Below are 23,052 nucleotides of genomic sequence, written 5' to 3'. Positions count from 1 at the left end.
ACCACAGTACTTCAATCTGCAAAGAATTGTCTTTGTTCAATTAGGAATCCACATTTTCATGCCAGTCTTCACAGATTATTTTGAATGGAGAATGGACTCTGATTAAGAGCTATCCTTCTTAAAAAGAAAAAGGAAAAAAAGAGAAAAAAATCCTACCTCGAAACAAAAAGTCTCCCAGCAACCTTCAGTTCTTGTCCTGTTGTTTGATTTAATGTGCTGTTTGTCTCTAGCAGAAAGAGAAGCATGTCATATAAATGACTTTTTAAAAAATTAATATCATAGAAACTCTCTTGTGCCATTTTACATGTGACCTTGAAAGCATTTAAACATGTTCATGACTGAGCTTGGAAGGATGTCAGTTTTTCCAAGTCCTTCCATTAATTTGTTACTTGATAATGACTGGGTTGTATACATAAAAATATCTTACCCCCCAACACTTAATTTTGACATTCTTATAACTATGTACTCTCTCTGGGGATTTGAAAATGTGACATCATATAGAATTTGTACAAAGAATAATTAGGCATCCTTTGCATCTTCAGCAGAGGAGAAGAATAAAGTTCAGGAGTTGATGTGATTTTTCTCACACTCCATCAGTGAATCATTGATGAAACGGAGGGAAAACTACATCTATCTGCCTCCCTCAGGCCAATTTCTCTCATATATGAAGTATGTTTTATCTTACCGAATCAATAAAGCTGAAGAACAGCAGCCTAGTGGTAGGATACTATAGGTAGAATTCTAAAAATTGTCATCTCCCCAGATCTGTGCTCTAGCAATTCCAAAAGTGCCCTTTAGTTAAAAGGAAAAGATTTGTGAATTATTAAAACATGTTACTATAATGACTACTTCTTGTGATTATGGCATTTGTGTACGTGTGTGTGTGTGTGTGTGTAAGAGAGAAAGACACACTGAAACAGAGATACACACAGAGAGACAGACAGAGACACAGAGACAGAGACAGAGAGAGACTGAGTGTTAGCATGCAGGCAGGTATCTTGTTGACTACTGCATATGCTGGACTAGCAGTCATATGAGCTTGCAGGGATTTCTTTGTTTCTGTCTCTCATCTGTAGGAGTCTTGGGGCTTCAGAGGTGTGCAATCATGTCAGTTTTTCATGGGTTCTGGAGCTCTGAACTCAGATCTTCAAGCTTGAAAGGCAAGCTTTTTACCCACCCCAAATTTCCCCAACCTGAAAGCATTTCTAAATAATGTAGGTTATTATCCAGATCAAAATTATAACTTAGTCTCCTTTCCAATATTGGTTCCTTTAGAAAAGAGATCATGACTTTTCCATTTTTGCAACACTCCAATCAAACACAGATAGGAAGACAAGACAATAAATAGGTCATTTCTGTTTATAACTCAGAGGTAGGTAAGGTCTATATAATTCATGTACTACATTTAATTTTATGTGTGCTTTAATATACATATATGTAAGTAAAAAAAAAATCCCTTCATGATGAGAAGTAGAACTCTGACTATACTTTTCATTACCCTGTTAGAAACATTATACAGTCACTGTAAGCCTCCTTCTTTGATGCAGAGCCCTTTCCTTTATTAACACTCTAGAAAACCTACCCATGGATATGCTCTGATTCGTGTCTGTCTTCTACCATGCCGTTTCACAGGGACTAATAGAAAGATTTACTTAAGCCTCTGGATGAGAAATGATGGTTAACCTGGCTTTCCCTTTTGCATAGATAGAGTCAGAGTTTGAGAGATTTCAGATCCCATGAGCTTTGTAAGCAAGAGTGATGGTAACTTTGACACTTCTTGTGGAGCCTGATTTGGGCTGGCAGTGAAATGTTTGCTTGAGGCTGGGCTGGTGAGAAGAATGTCGCCTGTCTGTCCTTATCTGCCTATTCCTTTGGTTGCAGCAGGTGTAGAGATAACTTTCTAGTAATGACGGGAAGCAATAGCCCTCACTTTCACAGGAACTTGCCATCTGGTCCTGAGGGCCAGAGATAATTCAGTCTCCCAGTTAGCTCAGTACCCCAGCAACGTCTGATAAATGAATCCGATTATATTGATGATTGGCAGTGTCAATACCACAGAGGCATTTGGTCTCTGGGAGCAAGCACTCCAGATTTTTTTTTTTTTTTTTTTTAGCAAAAAACAGCCGAGTTCTAATTAAATTAACATATCTCAAAACAGAGCACATTGCTTAAGGGGGAAGGGGTCACATTTTATGAAGACAATGTTGAAACACTGAAAATACATTTGCATAGCCTACACATCTTTTATCTAACCTTTGATCTCATACAGTCAGAAAGCAGATTCAATTTGAGTCTTGTTTACTCTAGACTGAATAAGTGGACCCTGGAAATGTTTCTTCTTAATAGCAATGGTTGCTACACAAGCATTCTGAAACTGCCCAGAGCTAATAAGCTCTGTGGTTTAAAAGAAAAAAAAAAAGGTGTGACCATCAAGCAAAAAGAAGAGCTACAACATGCATGATACAGGCACAGTGAAATATTTTTGAACTCAATTGTCTGGACTGGATGTTCAAGTTGATTTCACCATAGTTCCTTAAATCTCAACTGGACTTCATCTGTGTGGTTCTGCCATTTTGAAATAGGTATTTTGTCCAACTAGAGCCAGAGTGGAGATGAGAAGAGACAGAGACAGTTGGAATACAAAGCCCTGGGCATGGCAAGATATCCCAGGGTCCCCGGGGAGTATCTGTAGCAATGCAAAGATGACATAGTTAAATTAAGTGGTATAGCAACGCATGAGAAAATCAGCCTGCAAGGGTCTGTCTCTTGGGAGAATGTAAGCTTTAAAATATTTCTTTTCTTTTCCTTTTTTTTGGGGGGGGGCTTTCGAGACAGGGTTTCTCTGTGTAGTCCTGGCTGTCCTGGAACTCACTCTGTAGACCAGGCTAGCCTCGAACTCAGAAATTCGCCTGCCTCTGCCTCCCAAGTTCTGGGATTAAAGGCTTGTGCCACCACTGCCCGGCTAAAAGATTTCTTATTCCAAAGAAAACCAGGGTACCAAAGTTATCTCAGCTTGGGAAATAACATCATTCTTTTGGGAGAATAGGACTTTCTTGCTGGCAAGCAGTGTGAATGAAGGAGGGGAAGCAGCCTTCTTTAAAAGAGTAAAGCATGCATGGCATACCCCTCACCATAGAGGAGATGGCTGTGTCTACATAGGGGAAAGTGCAGGAGACCAGGAGCTAAAGACTGATAAATGTGGTACAAAGGACAGCGTGAAAGGATCTGGGAGTCTGAGAAGAGTGGAAGGCACCAGGGTTTTATGAAGAAGAGTCAGGATATGGTTCTCTTTCAACAGATAATATCCAAGCAAATCTTGAAGGACATGAGGATACTTCCTTACAGATTTAGGCAAATAGTATTCCAGGAAGCAGAAATAGCATCATGTGCTGCATATTTTATATTAAAAAAAATTCTAAGAAAGTAGTTCTCATCCCTATTTTAATAGAAGTGAAAACTTAGGTTGAGAAAGATTAACCAATTTGTCTCTAGACACAAAGCTGGTAAGGGACAAAGCCATACTGTGATCAAAGGTATTCTATTTTTAGACCCTACCCACTGAAGCTCTCTGCAGAATTATCTGTTTCCTGGATTGATGGACATCTCTTTCAACTATACATACTCTGTATGTTTTCAGTTGTTGGAAACACAGTCCAACCCAGAGGCTGTGTACAGTGTGGTGCGCATTGCCCTGTGAATGGATGAGCTGTGATATAATGCAGAGGGGATGAGGAAGGAGATCTGGGGGGGCAAAGGCATGTTTCACAATTCACACTGCAAATTAACTGAACAAAGGGGTATCTGAAAACCACCATCTGCTACTTTTGGGGAACTCATTTCTGCTTGTTTGTATGAATCCCAACCACCTCTTTGTGATTGTCTTTCAACCTGCACAAAATCCCTGTGGGTATGCATTTAAGACACTGCCCTGCCATAAAGAAAAGAAAGTAGAAGGGAAGGGTGTAGAAGGAAGGGTTGTGGCACAGGGGAGGGGGGCACCATAGAAGGAAAGAGAATAATCCCAGAAAGAATTTCTGATGGAATTTTACCTTTCTCCCTTAGACATACACATCCATGAAGAAAATTTCATCTGCAGGTAAATGGTGAATACTCCAGACCCAAACTGAGGACCACTGGGGTACATATTGAAACTGTGCACTCGTATTACTAACTCTGACAGTTGTTTTCTTTCTAGTGTGCATGGGCATCTTTAGATACACCTTTTTAAATGCTCCAAGAAGCATATGCTACGTATGTATACAGGGATGATAGATGATAGTTCTGCTTTAATGAGCTGTGGTGACTGGCAGCCCACAGGTCCTATGAAGGGGAGAAGGGGAAATGCAGAGGAGACTTTAAGGGAAAGGAAGAACAACATGGGGGAGAGAGAGAGAGAGAGAGAGAGAGAAAGAGAGAGAGAGAGAGAGAGAATATAAACAACAGTAAATGTATTTGAAAAGGCCATAGGGAATCAATTATTTCATTTACCTAAAATTGCTCATAATATTTAAATAGTTTAAATGCAGTTACACCACTTGGAGTAATAATGCTACTCCCAAGGGTCATAGAATAGCTAACAAAAACTCTAGTACCGGGCATGGCAAACCTTTCAAGTTGTTGGTTAGGCAAGTCTAAGAGGCCACCCTAAACAGTATCGGCCACTGCCTTCACCCTTGGTTGACTGCCAGCACTTGATGATAAGACTCTGTTGCTGAAGATACTGTATATTTCTAACATAGGACTCAGAGGAGGCAATCTGATACTGACCTGGAAGCATCCTCCCAGAGGACCAGCTCTCATAGTACCTGAAGGGGCTATGCAAGCTTCCAAGACTGAAAAGCAATCAATAGTTCTAGCCAGGCATGATGCCTCTAAACCACAACAATGACAAGGACAGCAAGCCATCCCTAAAGGTGCAATAATGGCACTTGTATCTTGGGGGTAACCAACATCTCTCTGGTTAGATTGAAGGTCTACTTATTAGGAGGAAATATACATCTAGCCAATTAATGAATTGTGAGGTCATGAACCTTAGAGGAGAACTTACTACTGTCATTTTCCTAAATAAATTTATAATTGCATTCTAAATACCTATCCTTCTGTCCATAGGTAAATGTAGCTCTCATGCATCATCATTTGCAGCAGGTGAAGACCATTACAGAAATCTATAATTGGTTAAAAAACAGGAAACAACTGCCAACGGAGTACCCAGCCCCCACTGGTATTGCACCACCCCTACACCTGAGGCTCAGGTGTAGAAGAGTATAGGTTAAACGTGTAGGTTAAAAAAGAGAGACCAGGAAGATTATAATAGAACCGGATGTCTTTTGTAAGGTAGTATTTTCTATACATTATGGGAAAGCCACATGTATGAAATACCATGAAGATGGCTACCTAAGCAAGACTTGCTCACTGACAACACCAGTTGACATGACAATGTGGATAGGGGAAGGGGAAATCTGTGTGTCACCCGTAGATGAAGAGCTACAGGTAATTAATTAATGACTGCTGAGAGAGAGAGAGAGAGAGAGGAGATCAGGATCAGTCTTCCTGAAGGCTGAGACTTCTAGTTGATTGTCTAATACTAAGAAGTTAGCCCCCAAACACATACAGTCAAGCAACACTCAATGGATCCATCAAGTTGTATTTTATATCTATATGCATATTTGTATGCACATAACAATAATAATTAAAGAAAAAGAGGTCATGGATTTAAAAGGAAGTGGGGGGGGAAGCCATTCTCAAGTTCCCTCATGTATCTTCTACTTTATTCTCTCAGAGTTTATTTTCTCCCAGGAAGGCTAAAGATCATATGTGTAAAATTGCTCTGGCTTCCAGTCTTATATGCCCTATTTTTTTTTAAATTTAAATCAAGGAACATAGTCAACTCAGAAACAGGGCTATCACAAAAATGTTCTTTCCCGCCTTGGGTAATGATGTCATGATGACCTCAGGAAAGCTGTACTACACAGTGTCATCTCCAGTTTACTCTACATGATTCTCTCCCTCCTTCTTTTCCTCATTCCCTCCCTCCTCCTCTCCCTCCCCTTTCTGTATGATGTGCTTACTGTATTTGTGTGCATGACCATGTGAAGGCAAGGGAGGTGAAGATCAGCTGTCTTATGCTACTGCTTGGTTTTCTATCTTGTCTTCTGAGAGTCTCTCATTGAGCCCACTGCTCACAGGTTGGTAAGGATGGCTAACCCGTGAGATCTAGAGAGCTCCTTGTTTCTGTCCCACTACCAGGGCTGGAGTAACAGACACACACCACCTCCAAACCTGGCTTTTTATGTGTGTGCACATGATATTTGAACACAATTCGTCATGCTTGCACATCAGACACCTTACCTACTTTAGTTTTACCATCATCACAGCCCCTACAGGGGTTTCAAATGGAATGTGTGCACACTAAAACCCTAGCCATGCCCCTCAACACCCCAATTGCTTCCACAGGTTTCTCCACCACCTTTAATGGCAATGCCATTCATGTTACAAATCAAAGCCCTTCCAGACAGCTTGCTGCTTCTCAACAGAACTTTTCTCACCCCTGCCACTGTGGCTTGCCTGCTTACCTCTTCCTGATTGTTACTTTTGCAATGTTCTGTTTGCCAAGTGAGCTCCTCTCTGCGATCCACCCAGCCTCCCCAGGACATGACTGAATCTGTTAAAAGTTAGATCATGTTACTCTTGACTGAAATCTTCTTCAAAACTAACTTCCTTCTTTTCTTCCTTCCTTCTTTTCCCTTCCTTCCTTCCTTCCTTCCTTCCTTCCTTCCTTCCTTTAGTATTTGAATTTTCAATCCTTTGTTTTTGAAATTAAAATAAGCTTACATCATCTCTCCTTTCCCTTTCATCTCCCAACTCCTCCCATATACCCCTTCTTTTCTTTCAAATTCAGTCTTTTAACCTTTTTTTTATATATAGTGTGTGTGCATGTGTGTGTGTTTCTAAATATATATGTACAAACATCTGCTCAGTCTGTTTAATTTTACCTGTATGTATGTGATTTCAGTCTGACCACTTAGTATTGTTTAATCAACTGGAGGGAAGTTTCTTTCTTTCTTTCTTTCTTTTTTTTTTTTTTTTTTGAGACATGGTTTCTCTGTGTAGTCCTGGCTGTCCTGGAACTCACTCTGTAGACCAGGCTGGCCTCGAACTCAGAAATCTGCCTGCCTCTGCCTCCCAAGTGCTGAGATTAAAGGCGGGTGCCACCACCACCCGGCTGGAGGGAAGTTTCTTTTATCTCACTCAGAGAAAAGTTTCTCAGCAGCCTCCAGCATCCTCTCAAGTCCCTACAGCTTGCAGCTATGAACTCAGCAGCTTTTCATCTCCTCCTTGCTCACCTGACTTAGCCTTTTCGTGCTCTTCCCAGAGACCTTTGAATGTGCTTCCAGTTCAGCCTCTGTGCATTTGGATGTGCTTCGGGTTTAGCCTCTGTGTGTGCCCTTCTTTCTGTATAGGATGCTTTGCCCCATAAACTTTTTTTGTTGTTTTTCTTACTTTCTTTAGATTTTTATGCCAAATTTACTGCCAGAATTAAACCTTCCAAGCACCCTTGATGACATATAGGGCTTAGGGTAACATGAAAACACAGGAATCCTCACCCTCCAAATTATATTAAGAAAGCACCAGGAGGAATAGCTTAAATCCGAAGTTATTTGTGAGCAGAAATCTTTTCTAAATAAGTAAATATAGTATTCCACGAAGCTCATTTCTAAAGTGCCTGTCAAACCTTGGTTACCTTTTAGAGTTTTCAAGTCCCACCTATCTACCCTTAGAAAACTAGTAATTTTTTATAAATCAGGTAATCATTTATGTCTCATAATACCATTTTGTTTATAGTTATATGACATATAAAATGAAATGGATGTATAATATATTTATATAATTTCTATTCTTTAGTCAATCTCCTTTTGTGTCATAGGATGTTTACAGCGTGAATATGGAAGTGAGAAGTGTGTCCTTTGAGTAATTTCTCCATCCAAGCAAGTTTGAAAAATAACAGATTCTGACAAGCCTATCTTTAAAATTTTGTGTATCTTTTGGACTTTCTTTTTCTTAAGGATTTTGTAGACATTTTTGGGTTTGCAAGGGCTGTTTGATTTGCTATTAAGATCTAAAACCTTTAAAACCGATTGGTGATGCCCAGTCAGCCTGCATTCACATATCCCAAATATATAAAGGCAGAGATTTCTTCTGAGACAGGCAGAAGAGGCTTCATGGGAAGAACTTCCTTTCCTGACAATGACTGAACAGAAGGGGAATCCCATCTCCACTCTTCTATAGAACATTTCTCTATTCTATAGTGAGGATGTTCAACCATGCATGGACACACAGATGGATGCAGATGCTTCTGTCTCAGTGTTACCAGGGTAAAGGACCAGGCTTGAGTTTCAGATAAACACTCATACACATGTGTGTTTGCAAGATATCAAACCCATCACCTCTCTTGCAATGAGGGAGTTAAAAACAAAGCCATAATAAATACAAGGCCAGATACTTAATTAATGTATCCAATATGCATAAAATTGCTCTGTCAAATTTATGTAAATATCTGTACTTTTTTTTAATCTGTAAAAGTTTTTATTACCAGGAATACAATGCATTAAGAGTATCTGCCTAACATGTCGGAAGACCTGAGTTGAACCAGTACTGTATGAACCAGACAAGGAAATAAGGCAAACCTGTATCCTAGCACTGTGAGAGAGGCAGGGGATCCGGAATTTGAATTCTTCTTATCTATATAATGAGATCAAGGTCAAAATAGGCTATATGAGTCCTTATACCAAAAAAAACCAAACAAGTTTGTAAATATGTAAGTAACAATAACAGCCATTTGGAAGCTGGATGAGTTTGAAGCAAGATTACTTTGTCTTTCTCAGTTTTCCCACTTGGTTCTATGTGTCTTGGTTACATCACTTACTTCAGCCCATACTCCTAACCACTGTGATTTCTTGCTGTATCTCCTAGAGAGCAAGCGACATTCATTTGTTACCCTGATGTTTCTAGGAGAAAACTATGTATTCTATGTTTTCAATGAAAACACACACATTTGATCTGTCAGTCCAGGGATAGCAAGTAAATACAGATTTATAAACATTTGGCAGGACTAGGAGGGGCAGGGATCGCATGACACCTATGACATCAAACGTTGGGATAGTCTATCTAGCATCTATCCGACCATCTATTTATTTATTTTTCATTTATCCCTCTTCTTGAATTGATCCATTGCAGTTATAACAAGAAAGCAGAAGCCTGCTTTGGGAAATTTCTGGAAATAAAGGAAACCTATATGAGCAGACAATATGTATGATGCATAGGGTCACAAAAATCATGATATCTGTAATGCCTTTAGACAAGTTTCAAAGTCTGAGAGAAAAATTGTACTTACACATTGACAAAGTATGTGTTGTGCACGCAATTATTTCACCTTTAAAGATCTTTGGGCAGAGATTTCAAATCCCCACTCTATGTACTAATTATATACAACATTATTAGTAGTAGTAGTTCTTAAAAAATACACTTCATGTTTGCCATTTTGCTAAGAAAGAAAATGGACTTTTCTGCCATCAAACAAAATGTAACCCTAACATTCAAGGAAGAAAAAGGGTTTCTAAATCTCTTGCCACCTAGAGCTGGATGTTTTCAGGGTGACCCATAAATCTCGAATGCACAGGTTGTGACAAATGCTTTTTCCATAGAGCTGATAACATATTTTAGTTTGGTCAATAAAAAAGCAGGAGAGAAGTTCATTTGTTTTCCTTTGAGATGGACGGTCTCTCCTGTATAGGCAGGCTGGTTCTGACCGCTCTGACTATCCCAGTCTGGTTTTGAGGTGGACAGTCTCTCCTGTATAGGCAGGCTAGTTTTGACCGCTCTGACTATCCCAGTCTGGTTTCTTGCTAAAGAGCCTCTTGCTTCAGTCGCTCAGATGTTAGGATTACAGGCATAAGATGCTGCTCATTAGAGCAGAAGAGTCTTCAGCAGATTTCCTAAGCAACACATACTTAGTACAGTACAGTTGATGTCCTTCATACAACATTATGACAAGCAAAAGATAAGTAGAGGAATGAGTCACTGCTTTCCGTCTCTCTGGCAGGGGTCAGAGAACTCTTGTGCTGAGATCCAGTGGGTGGATAGCTGCCAGGCTCTCCAGCAGGACAAAGAAGGTGCAGCCTAGAATCTAGGCTGTCAGGCTGAGGACATGCTCTATTTCATTCTTTCTTATAATACTGTCTCTAACCTTCACTAATGACTCTGCCTTCAGCTTCTGGATAAGTTGATCTGGTGTTCTGGGCTTGCATTACAACTCAATAATCTATAGTCAACATTTGTTGGACATACAAGTAAATGAACAAATGGGTTAAAAACCATAAAGATTCAAATGTGTTTACCCAACAATAAAGAAAGCTACACACAAACATACACATACACACACACAGAGAGAGAGAGAGAGAGAGAGAGAGAGAGAGAGAGAGAGAGAGAGACAGAGACAGAGACAGAGACAGACAGAGAGAGGCAGAGAGACAGAGACAAGAGAGAGACAGAGACACACAGAGAGACAAAGAGAGAGAAATAGCATGTTATAATTTTGCAGACTTGTTCTAGTTTATGGAGGAAGCTGTACTCCAAAGTTCTAACTGGGCAAAGAATCTGAAGACTATATGTAAACATATGGGCAGGTAGATAGTTTATCCAAGAGAATGTGTGAAAATACAACAAACAAATGGTTAATCCTCACTATTGAACAAGAAATGGACCTGGAAGAAATGGGTAGGAAAAAGATATCAATTAAGAACTTAAATCTAGGGTTAAAATATTAGAAACTTGGGTATTCATTAAAGACAATTTCCAAGTTAGTTGACTGAAGAGAACGTGAAAAAATTCACACACTTCTGAGATCATTCTCAATTGGTACTACAAATTTAGTATTATTCCTAAGGAATAGATCCTAAGAAAACAATAGAACAAATCTTTATGTATACACAGGAGAAAACATCACTGACAGTAAAGGACTGTTAAGGAGCCAGTATGGACACGACATTGTAAAACTACACAGAGATCTAAAAGGGGCAGTGATGATATAAACTCATATGTGCATGAAAAATGCAAAAGCCATTTCAGGTTTTGAAAATTACACGTGTGCAATTAGCGACAGAAGAAAAATATGTCCATTGTTTTTAGAATGATAGAGTAAGATTATGCCCCCACCACCACCCGCTTTACTTTTCAGTTCTCTTAGAGTATTTTTTCCTATTGCACGCCTTGTACTTTGAAAGGAAAAGGAACAGGGTCAGTATGTGGAAAAGCTGCCCCTCCTTATAGTCAATTTTCTCCAGCCCTGTCAGCTCCCTTTCTCAGGAAGGAGATGATGTGTTAGCCCTAATCCCCTATGCTGGCTGCCTCCCTATTCAGAAGGGAATGCAAATACTTCCAAACTAGAGCATTTTAGTCCTATTCAAGGCCCAAGACAACACACTTTGCATTAGCATTTGAAGTGTGAGGGCTGAAAAAGGGGAATGGACAACTTTTTTTTTCTCTTTCTTCCTTTTGGCTCCAACCATGGGGAGACTTGAAAATGTCCTTTTTCCATCCCCTTTGCACACATCAGTATTGGCGCTAAACTTCAGAGGGACACACTGACTGCCCTCAGGGGAAAGCATTCAGGGGGACTTTTACACATACACAGAGGGCCATCGCCTGAAATAAATCACAGATCGGAGGAGGCAGAGATGAAGCGAGGGGTTCAGCTGCTGAGCCAGGCGTCTGGGAGGCATGAATTTAAATCACCATTTATTTTCCTCCTCTCTCTCTCTCTCTCTCTCTCTCTCTCTCTCTGCTCTTGCATGAATCTTGGTTTCTTAATCTTCCACAGTGCACAGGGGCATGGAGGAGAACAGCCAACCGATTTAAAATGCAGGATGAGACTCCCATCAGATAGACCCATGGAGGTGCAGGGCCAGGGAGGGTGAAGCCCAGCGCTCTGCAGCCTAGGTCACAAGTTCAACCCCTTCTGGGTCAGTTAGCTTTTCTCTGTGCCATAGCCACAGACTAAAGGCCTGAGTTCCTTATTCAAGCTGAATGTCTAACAAAATGTGTGCCCTTGGTCACTGCACAAAACAGCCCAGCTAGAGCCTAACAAATCCATCCTCCACTGCAGGGGAGCGGAGAGGAAGTAAGCTGTCACTAGGGGCCAGCAAGGACAGCACCCATCCCTCCGTCTCTATAGGGATGAGGCCAGGCTCTGAGCGGAGAGGCAACACCTGCATAGGACAAGGACAAGGGAAGGAGATGAAAGTGGGCTATTAGACCCTGGGGTGGGGACAGCCAGACTCACAGCCTGTACTGTGTGACTCTCTGGAAGTCATTCAACCTTACTGCTCCCCTGCAGTGGCTGAGTATGAAGCCAGAAGGTGTTGCTGTATATTAAGAGATGAACATTGTGCCATGTGCCTGCTGAACAGGCTAGTCACTACTAAGAATGTCATCACCAAACACCACCCTAAAATAGGGCAACATGTCCATTTAAGGGTCTTGAAGAAGATAGTCTTGTAAACTAAGGCAAGAAGGAGAGGTCTCTGTTGTCAGAAAAGCTCATTGAACACACAGTTTATACCAGCTGCCTTGATAATGCCTTTTCTCTTTCTTGGGAGAGAGTTCACCCTGTAAACTTATCCCCAGACAGTTTGTGGAACTAAAGAACCCACGTATACACCCCAGCTCCATCAATTACACTTTTGTTTCATTGGGTCAGATGAGTGTTCAATGCCTCAGTTTGCCCATCTGTAAATTGGAGCTATAAGTAACCAACTAGTACAGTCCTGGGTCATGAGGAACATGTGAAACACTTTAACTAGTTCAGCAGTTGAAGGGTAGTCACATGAGTAACCTATGCAAAGCACTTAGCATTTTAGTAAACCTTTCAGTGTGTGGATACTTTTATTAAGAGAAAACAAGACATGCTTTCACTATTTTTCAGCTCTGAAGAAGTGATAGCATTTCAATGTAAGCCATATTAGTCTTGTCACATGCATACTCTGTTTCCAATCTCCCCTCCTGCGATGTCTTTATGTGGCCAGTCCCTCCCTGAATAGCACAGAGTGTTAGGCCCAGGCTTCCTGGTGCTTCCCCCTTGCATTTAAGCACGCATCCGCTTCATGCAGTATCTTCCTTCCTCACTATCTACTGTAGGAACAAACGTTCAAAATGACCTTCCTCTGGGAAGTCCTCGGGGCCATCCCAGAATTTTCAACTTCTTATAATTATAGGGTGCAATATCTATCTATCTATCTATCTATCTATCTATCTATCTATCTATCTATCGCTTCCTCTCTTCCCAAGGAACAGCCATAGATCAAATCATCATAAAATGAGCTTATTAAAAAAAAACAGAGAACAAATTTTGTGCCCGTATTGAAATACAAATGCCCAGATGACCTTCCAAGGTGTGGCTTTCCTCCATCCCTCCTTAGAAGAGAATACTGTGTGAAAACACCCCAGGGAAAAGGGCTATCAGCTGGTTTTGTTTGCAGTGCCTTCTACCCTCTCATGAACAGCATCCCTTGCCAGGGAAGCCAGGTTGTCTGTTGGTGAGACACACTCAATTCTTTTTTATTTTTTTTATTCGATACTTTATTTATTTACATTTCAGATGTTATCCCCTCCCCCCCCACACACACACTAGCCTCCTATCCCATCCCTCCTCCTCCTTTTTTGCCTTTATGCCATTTAAATTACATGAAGTATTAAGGTCAGTTCTAGGTTGAGGAATTAACAATACAATAGATGCAAATAGTCAAAGAACAAGCAATACAATAAACCCAGATAGTCAAAGAACAAGCAAGACAATAAACACAGTCCCGTAATCACTCCCTGGACCGCTATTTCTAAGGGCTTATCAGGATGTCCAAAATATCGGAGCCTACTTCCCTGTCCTAGCCCAAAGTCATTTTCATGCTCGATGCCTACTTCTTTGTTCTGGCTTAAGATTTAGATTCCTGCCTGTAATTAATTCTTTGTCACACTAGATTCTTATCAGCTGTTTCCCCTCGTTCAGAAGAGTATATACAGTTGCAAAAAGCTCTAGCCTACTCTGGGGCAGATTTAACAAGAGGTTACATTTCAAGATCTGAATGAACTGAACTAAGGGCTGTTGCATGAAGACTGTACCTGGGAGCATCAGGGAGGAGTATGGGGTTGATTAATACAGCTGAGGTGGATGTGGAAATGGGAGTGGTTGCACTCTTGCTGTTTGCCCACACACTCATCCTGTTCCTTCTTCTCTGTCCCCTGATTGTCAGTTGTCTTTCCCTAGCTCCTCTTAATGAGTCATCACATCGGAAAAACAAATGGTCTCTGTGAAAAGAGCATACCGTACACAATAGGCGCACGTTCATATTTGTCTACTAGTTGGTGATTAATTTCAAAGGACAGGGTTGTATACGCAAAGCTCACTCTTACCACTTCAAGCTGCGCTACAATCCCCTCCATTTGTTCCAGATGTCGAAAAGAATCCCATTTCCTCCTAGCACATGGAGGTTTATAAGGAATACTTACAAATACTGTGAGGGGGTGAATCTGAGCATCTGAGGTGACCCAATGAAAGCTGGTTAGATTTAGGAGACACGATGTGGGAAGGCAGCTGATGTTAGCAAGAGAAGGATAAGACAAAGGAAATGTTACCCATTAAGCATCGGTACTCACAACCAACCTCCAAAAGAAGTACCTTAAAATAACACCCATTTACTTGGCTTTCCCCACTGTGGCTTGAAACTGTGGTTCCCTTGATCTGAGGCAGGGCCCAGTTCATCTTGGCTAGACTCACTCAAGCCTCATAGTGAGAGGCTGGTTCATCTCAAGTGGCCTCAAGTCAAGCCAGCTCCTCTTTGTCCTCGCGGCCTGCAGTTTCTCAGGAAGTCAGCCCAGCTCGTTCCCATGGCAGCAAGGGAGGATTCCTAGAAAGAGAGGACTCTGGTAAGATCTCTTGTGATTTAAGCTTGGAAATGATGTGATGTCACATGTAGCAGTCAGTGTTAACTGCAAGGCCAGCCTGGGCTCAAGGGATGTGAAAACGAAGTTCATCACTTAGTGGAGAGAGCAGCCAGTCTCAAAACTCACAGCCTTGCTCCTGATAACCTTGGGAGAATCTGAACTCATTGCATTGTGCTCCTTTCCCGGCTACTCTCATTCCTCGGCTGCCTAGCCAATGGGATCTGTGCATTCCTCTCTTACTTTCAACACCCTCATCCCTGTCTGTAGCCACACTTCCGGGGAACTATAGTTAACCGGAACTATTTACCCATAGCATGCAGAACAGGGTTGGTTCTTGCACGTCTCACCTTCCAGCAGTTTCCTCCAGCCCCCTGTCTTTAAGTGCAGCATCTGTGTTCACATATCCAAAGCTCTTCCAGAAGTTAAATTTTCCTGCTTACCTCCAGGACCACACAGCTAACGCCTCGGCTGCATGTCCATTTGAATGTACTGAAGTCTTCTCAAAGTAAATATACCCAGACCCTAACTCCCGGGAGCTCCCCAAAGCTGCTTTTCTTGGTATTTTTGCTGCTTCTATGAACACATGTCTACCCCAGAGCCTTTGCATTTGTTATTTTTTTCAGACAAGACCCTTCTCTACAGGCATCGATGTGGGTGGTTCTCTGACCTCCTTCATTCAGTTCTTTATTCAGATCTAACCTCAGATCACACTATTGCTCCAATCTCCCTTCTTACCCACCCTCTGTCCCCGATACTCCCTACCTTCTTCCCTGTTTTTTTTTCTCTAGAGCATGTTTCTTGGTGTTCTGTGTATGAGCTACATGAAGAGGAACAATCTGCATGATTTGATTCAGTCTCTAGTAGGAGTCACCAATCAGTAAAACTATGGGAAGGAATAAATGAAATGATGAAGCCAATAGAATGTAGTGAACACGTGCTATGCTTTTGTTTAAGACCAAAGGGGATGTGGAAAAAGGTGCATTTATTATACAATGTCATACATTCTTAGTCAATAATGCCTTCGCTGGTTCATCTACCACAGAGCTTCTCCCGGAACCCAAAGTGGAGGTCAAATCTTGCCACTCGAACTTCGCTGGTCTGGGTAAAACTGGAGTCACAGTTTTATGTTTTGAGTGGTTAAAGCAGTTATCTCTTGTTTGTAATCTTGCCGATTTTTCCTACCCTAGTCCACAGCTAGAGAGGTTTTGTTGTCTGTGCTTGCTGGCATTTCTAGATGGCTGGCATCTTTACTACCAAGTCTGAGAGAAACCCCAAGGAAGTTGCCGCTGCTCAGTCCCTGGGCTGACCCTTTTTCCTTTCTCTCTGCGTCCTTTTACATCCACCTTGCATCTAATGCACAAGGGTGTTAGGGGTCCTCAGTGAGATAAGACATGGAAAGCACATGGCTGCCATCTTCCTACAAGTGGTACTCCTGACTTTCAGTCTCATGTTTTTTAGTTTGATCTCAACATTCCACCAACTTAAATAATCTGCTGACATCTTTCTGTTAAAAACTTGTCTTCTATCCTAGTGTGGTTATTTTGAATGTGACATGTCTTTACTCCATCTTTTGCTTCCTTTAAGCTGGTTTTTTTTTTTTTGAGGCAGGTTTTCTCTATGTAATAGTCCTAGCTGTCCCAGAACTCTCTTTGCAGGCCAGTCTGGCCTTGAACTCACAGAGATCCACCTGCCTCTGCCACTGGAGTACTGGGATTGATTAAAGGCATGGGCCCCCACACCGGATGTTAGATGCAGTGCTCGTCATCTTCTGGTTCTATTTGGGGTTTGTGTTACTCTTTTAATCTGCGGTTTGAAGTAATCCATTGGTGTTGAAATGGCCTGCTCTTTCATTTCTTTAAAACTTATTACATTCGTTGTATGTGTCGCATGTTGGTGTGGGTCTGTGTCTGTATATGTGTGTTTGTGTGCCGAAGTCTGTCTGTGTCTGTCTATGCCTGTGTGTCTGTGTGTGTGGAGGTCAGAGAACAACTTGCAGAAGTTGGATTTCTGGTTTGCTACAAGCGCCTGTACCTACTGGTTCATCTTGCCAGGCCCCTTCTTTTATATTACTAGTGATTTTTCTACAAACATCACATTAATTCCATTCTGTGTCTCTCTTCTGAAACCTTCCCTCATATTTACTGTTGCTCCATCTGCATGTTTCTTTTGGTCTTTGTGGGTTTTAAAAATTCTTCTTCATTCCCTATGACTCAGCCTAGATGTTTTCTGTGACTTATAATCTATTTTATCTACCCTTTTCTCTTCTGTTTTTCAATCCAGTCTTAAATCTCTCAATTGAACTCTTAACCTTGACTGTGGCAATTTTAGAATTCTCATCTGAATTTTAAAAGGTATATTCTGTCTCTTGGGAAAGTCTTCATCTCGCTATATATTGTCTTGAATATATTTATTTAGCTGTTTTGTAATTCTTCGGTCTTTTCCACATCTTTTCCTCATTGTTTGATTTCTTGGTATGCCATGAAAAATAATGTCGCTGCTGAGCAATATGAATATCTCTAGAATTATAGATGAAGAATTCTTTCTCTGAAAGAGTTCCCTGTGTCCTCTGGGAGTGGAGTGAATCTAGTTGTCTGTGCTCAAGGACTGATCAGTTTCAAGGCTGAGAAGCAGGTTTTAGAAGGTTCTGTCAGACATGCTCAGATCCCAGCTGATAGCCTAGGGCCCTTACTAATGTGTAAATATCTTTCACAACTCGAAACTCCAATTTTTATTTCCTCATTGCTGAGAGGCATAAATAGAAATAAATAAAAAGGCTTTCAGCTCGATAGGGTGCCAAGATTGGTTGCATATTCTAGGAGCAACTTTGCACAATGGCAGCCTCTTTAGTAACTCTGTTTTGACCTTCAAATCCCAGTTGTTTTCACATCCCTTTAGTGCCTTCTGACCCCCTCCCCCACCTCTCTTCATATGTGTATATGAGCAAGTATACAGGTCTAGATTTAGATAAATGGGTGATAGACAGAAATGTCCTTTTGATCCCACTCACTTAGTAGGAGAATTAGAAAATATATTATCAAAGTTCGATAAGGATATACATAGACTCACATAATCACAACTTTGATAAAAGACCAAAGTGCCCTGGTAGTCTAGTTTTGTCTAGTAAGGGAAGATGACAAATACACATGTATATATGTGTAAAATATCTGTAGCTGATGATCTCTCAAAAGTTTTACATATGTATCTTACTCATGTCACTAAAACTATCACAAGAAAGGAAGCTTTTCTGAGACTGGATTTACAATAAAATTTTATGAATTGATTGTTGGTTTATCTCTCAAGAGGTGAATAAGGTCAATGGCTATATCAGCTTGCTTTAGTGCTTGGCTCACATTAGAGTGCAGGAAAACAAGAGTAGTAATGTCTGATTCCTTCTCATTTACTGAGGAAACAACGATGAAGTCAGGTGATACCCCTATTAAGAAGCAAACACCCACACTCAAAATTACTTGCCTTTGAAATAGTAACTCAGGTCCTCATCACACACAGAGCTGGGTGGTTTGTTTCGTGTTAGTTAGTCTATTCAGAAGCTTGAAACTATATGCCCTATACCTTTCATCTCCAATGTTTCTAAATGGGTAAAGGCAGAAACACTCTTTGAGAATGAGTAAAGAGACACAGAGAAAAACACCATCACCACCAGACCGCCATCATTTCTCTCTGTTCCTCTTCTCCCTCCTCCTTCCTGCTCATCCACGTGGAAAAAGGGGCCACTCCTTATGCCTCTGACACAGGGTTTGATGTCATAATCCTGAGACGAGATCCCTAGCATAGGCACTAACCTGTGGTTTGCACTCAGACCACAGATAGGATAATTAAAGCTTTCTTTAGGTAAAACCTCAGATAAAATTCTCCCACAAAAATGTTCATGGTCAACCCAACTGTTGCTTATCCTTATTTCTTGGAGAGAACCAACATAATGCAGATGTAGGTTCTAGTAGCATTGCTATGTTGGGCTTTGCTAAAGCCTGGAAGTCCTAGAATAAGAGTCAGAGTGTGTCAGTGATGACCATCCCTTACCTGAAACTCCTTGTACAATATGATCTTCCCCAGCACAATCTGCAAACAGCTTGCCATCTCCTGCTATTTCTCTAGCGTTATCACACTAGACGGTCATGTTTTCTCAAGTTTGAGCTTCTGCTTTTGCATGCATTCCCATAAATAATCACTTATTTGCATTAAGTAGTTTGCAAATGAATAATAACTGGCTCAGACACTTGTGTCCTCTTTTGTGAAGATCAATATTCAGTTGCATTGTTGTCTCAATTCTCACAGGTCTGATAGTCCAAGGGCAGCTACATTTAATTAGAACAGAAAGCTCACTAACTCTGAGCTCCTGTGTGTATACCTGAGCCGGTGGTCTACTGTAGAGATCTTCTGTAGATATACCTGAGGGCTCCAGAGAACATTTTATATCAGAAATAAGTTTCCTCCTGTTAAGTAGATACATCTAGACATGGCTATAGGTTTCCAGGATTCTCTGTGATAGCTCTTTTAATCTAGACATCACAGATGCTGGCTGCTCCAGGGACAGAAAAATCTTGCTAGTCACAAACCAGGGCACCCATGATGTTGTAGAAGCATGGGGCTTGTCATGGAGCTTGAGTCAAATGTCTCTCTCATTTTTTAAAATTGCTTGAGGATTTCACACATGCATATAAAGTCTACTGATCAGTCCTTCAGTCTCTCCACTCCAACGCTTCCTCAATCGCTGACCACTCTTCCACTAAACTTACTTTTTAACCTACTGGCTCCATTCAGTGTACATGTGTGAGTATGGGACAGATGCTTTGTGGGTCCTCTTCTAACTCAGTGTGGCTCTTAGCATTCCAGCTCTGAGTTTGTTAGGATCCAGAGTTTCAAAAGAATCTCACTTATCACACTCCAGTCATTCTCTGATTCTCTCACAAGAACGAACTAAGTTTTAATTGAGCACATAGATACTCAGAAGAGGCTCCACTTCCTAGCCATCTTTATTGCTGGATATACCAAATTGTTTTGACCAATAAGATAGAAGCAGAAACCATCCACATTGCTTGCCCTAAAGAAGAGAGATCACATCTTCCCTCTTCACTGCCTGGTGCTGGAGCAGCAAACCTCATAGTTTAAATGATTTCTCTCTCTGAGTCAACACAGGATTTTGGTTGTCAAAGTCTTATGTTTGTGGTATTAGAGAATAGAATACTACTATAGTGTATTCTTACCATCGGGATATAATTACATTAGATAAGGACATTAGAGTAGAGCTCCCATAGCTGAATCCTAGAGGATTTATAAAAAGAAAAGGAGACTAGACAAACACACACACACACACACACACACACACAGGCAAAAACAGACATGCATACAGAAACGCACTCATGCACACACACATGCATGCATATATACTCATGCATGTATACACACTTGCATGCACACAAATCTCTTTTTGAAAAATGGAAAAACAAAAAAATTCATTCTCTTCCTATAACCTTCATTCCTATTATCTTTGACCCCCCTCCCACCCTGAGACTGAACAATATTTAAGAAGGAAAATTTTCTTGCCCCCTTTTCCATTAATCAACACTGAAACAAAACAAAAACTTTCTAAAGAAATAAGAGTTCTCTTGCAGAACTTCTCCTAAAGTGAGTGGTTTTGAAACAGTCCTTCGATTTCATAAATGCCGCACCAGGAGCTGGAAAGGTGGCTCAGTGGTTAAGAGCACTTGCAGAAGACCAAGGTTCAATTCCCAGCCCCCATGTGGTGGCTCACAACGATATCTATATAGGTATAGCTATCTCTATAACTCCAGTTCAGAGAATCCAACACCATCATCTGATTTTCTCAGATACCAGACACATACTTGGTATACATAAGCAAACATTCATGAACATAAAATAAAAAAAAACTAAATAAGTTTATTTAAAAATCATAACAAAGTATGAAAGAAGCATATTCCAGGCTCTTTGAGTGTACTCTCCCATAATCACCTATGAGAAAAGCACCCAGCTAATGGTAGTATTGAATAAATAACGGTTTTGTTTACATATCTGCCTCCACCTCAGATCATTCACACATAAGACAACTTGACTGACTAAGCCTAATTATAGCTGAGAACTCACAAATTGCCATTTTGTCTCTAGTAATATATAACAAAATTCCGTAATCCAGGTACGTTTTGCTTGCAAGAATGGACATCGCAATGGCTAGTTTTGGTTGTCAATTTGACTACATAGGAAATTAACTAAAATTCAAAAATGTCAGGCATTCCAGTGAGAGATTTGTTTACTTAATTTGAAGAAGAAAGATCCACTTTTAATCCAAATCTTGAGGAGGGAAGACACATCTTTAATCTCATTAATCTAATCTAATCTAATCTAATCTAATCTAATCTAATCATCTTAAATCTAACTTCACCTAGGTCATACCTTTTGGAAGGCTGTATAAGGACATGGAAGAAGGAAGCTATTCCTCTTTGTCATCTTGCTTTCTCCTTGCTAGCACATCCATTCCTTCACTGGCATTAAAGCCTTACTTTGGGGTTCCACCATATACTGAAGATCAGCTAAGACATCCAGCCTCATGGACTGTGCAACTACTGTTTTCTTTGGACCCTCTGTTCACAGCCATTTTTGGGTTAGTTGGTCCATAGACTGCAAGACATTCTAATAAATACCATAGATAAAGTGCTGGCTGGTCTTATGTCAACTTGACATGCAAACTGTAGAGTTATCAGAAAGAAGGAAGTCTTAATTGAGAAAATACCGTAGAACATTTTCTTACTTAGAGATTGATGGGGGAGGGCACAGTCCATGGTGGTGGTTCTATAAGAAAGCAAGCTGAGCAAGCCAAGGGGATCAGACCAATAAAAAACACTACCCCTTCCCGTGTCCTCTGCATCAGCTCCTGCCTCCAGGTTCCTGCCCTATTTGAGTTTCTGTCCTGACCTCCTTTAATGATAAACAGTGACGTGGAAGTGTAATCAAATAAACTCTGCCTTCCCAACTTTCTTTTTGGTCATAGTGTTTCATTACAGCAATGGAAACTCTAACTAAGACAATATTCATATGTGTGTTTGTTCATATGTGTGTGTGTTTTGTGTGTATGTGTACAAACGTATATGTATACACATATATATGTATGTGTATTAGTCAGGGTTCTCTAGAATTGCAGAACTTATGGAATATCTCTATACATTAAGGGAATTCATTGTGATGACTTACAGTCTACAGTCCAACTAACCCAACAATGGGCAGCTGTGAATGGGAAGTCCAAGAATCTAGTTGTTGCTCAGTCCATGAGGCTAGTTGTTTGACCTAGTCTTCTGTATAAGCTGGAATCATGAAGAGGTAGATTCCAACAGATGTGTTGGCAAGTAAGTGCAAACTGGTGAAGAAGAGTAAGTCTTCCTTCTTCCACTGTTCTTATGTAGGCCTCCAGCAGAAGGTATGGCCCAGATTAAAGGTATACACATTTTTACTACCAGGAGACTGAGGCAAGCAGAGCTCAAGGCCAGCCTGGGACAGAGCAAGTACCAAAACAAGGTGTGGTGATACACACCTTTACTTGCCAGCACATCTGTATATACAAATGAATACGTATGGAAATATAACCTGCTGAGTCTGTTTGGTGTCTTTCATATGTATGTGATTTTAAGGGTGAACACTTGGTATTGGATGACCAATTAGGGGGTGTTTTAGTCAGAATTCTTTAGAGTCACAGAATGTCTCTCTGTATTTATTCATTTGTATGTATAAAAGTAATAATAATAGCTAAAGAAAAAGAAATCACAAATTTGAAAGGGACTGGGGAGACATGAAAGGGGTTGGAGGAAGGAAATGGGGTGAAAATTATAAAGCATACATAAATGAAATTTAAAAAATAATTAATTTTTAAAAAGGAAAAATAATTTGTCTCAGTTCACCTAGAAAATGTGTGCAAAATATTAGCTCATCAGTTTGCATCCATTACTGTTTGTATTTGTTTGCTTTTATTTTGCATTTCACATGCATTTTACTGCTGAAAATCTTTAATTCCCAAATTTTAGGAGAATAGAAGGCATG

Source organism: Grammomys surdaster, unplaced genomic scaffold (assembly GCF_004785775.1).
Source record: "Grammomys surdaster isolate TR1022 unplaced genomic scaffold, NIH_TR_1.0 322, whole genome shotgun sequence".
Lineage (NCBI taxonomy): Eukaryota > Metazoa > Chordata > Mammalia > Rodentia > Muridae > Grammomys > Grammomys surdaster.
Note: the sequence above shows the minus strand (reverse complement) of the source record.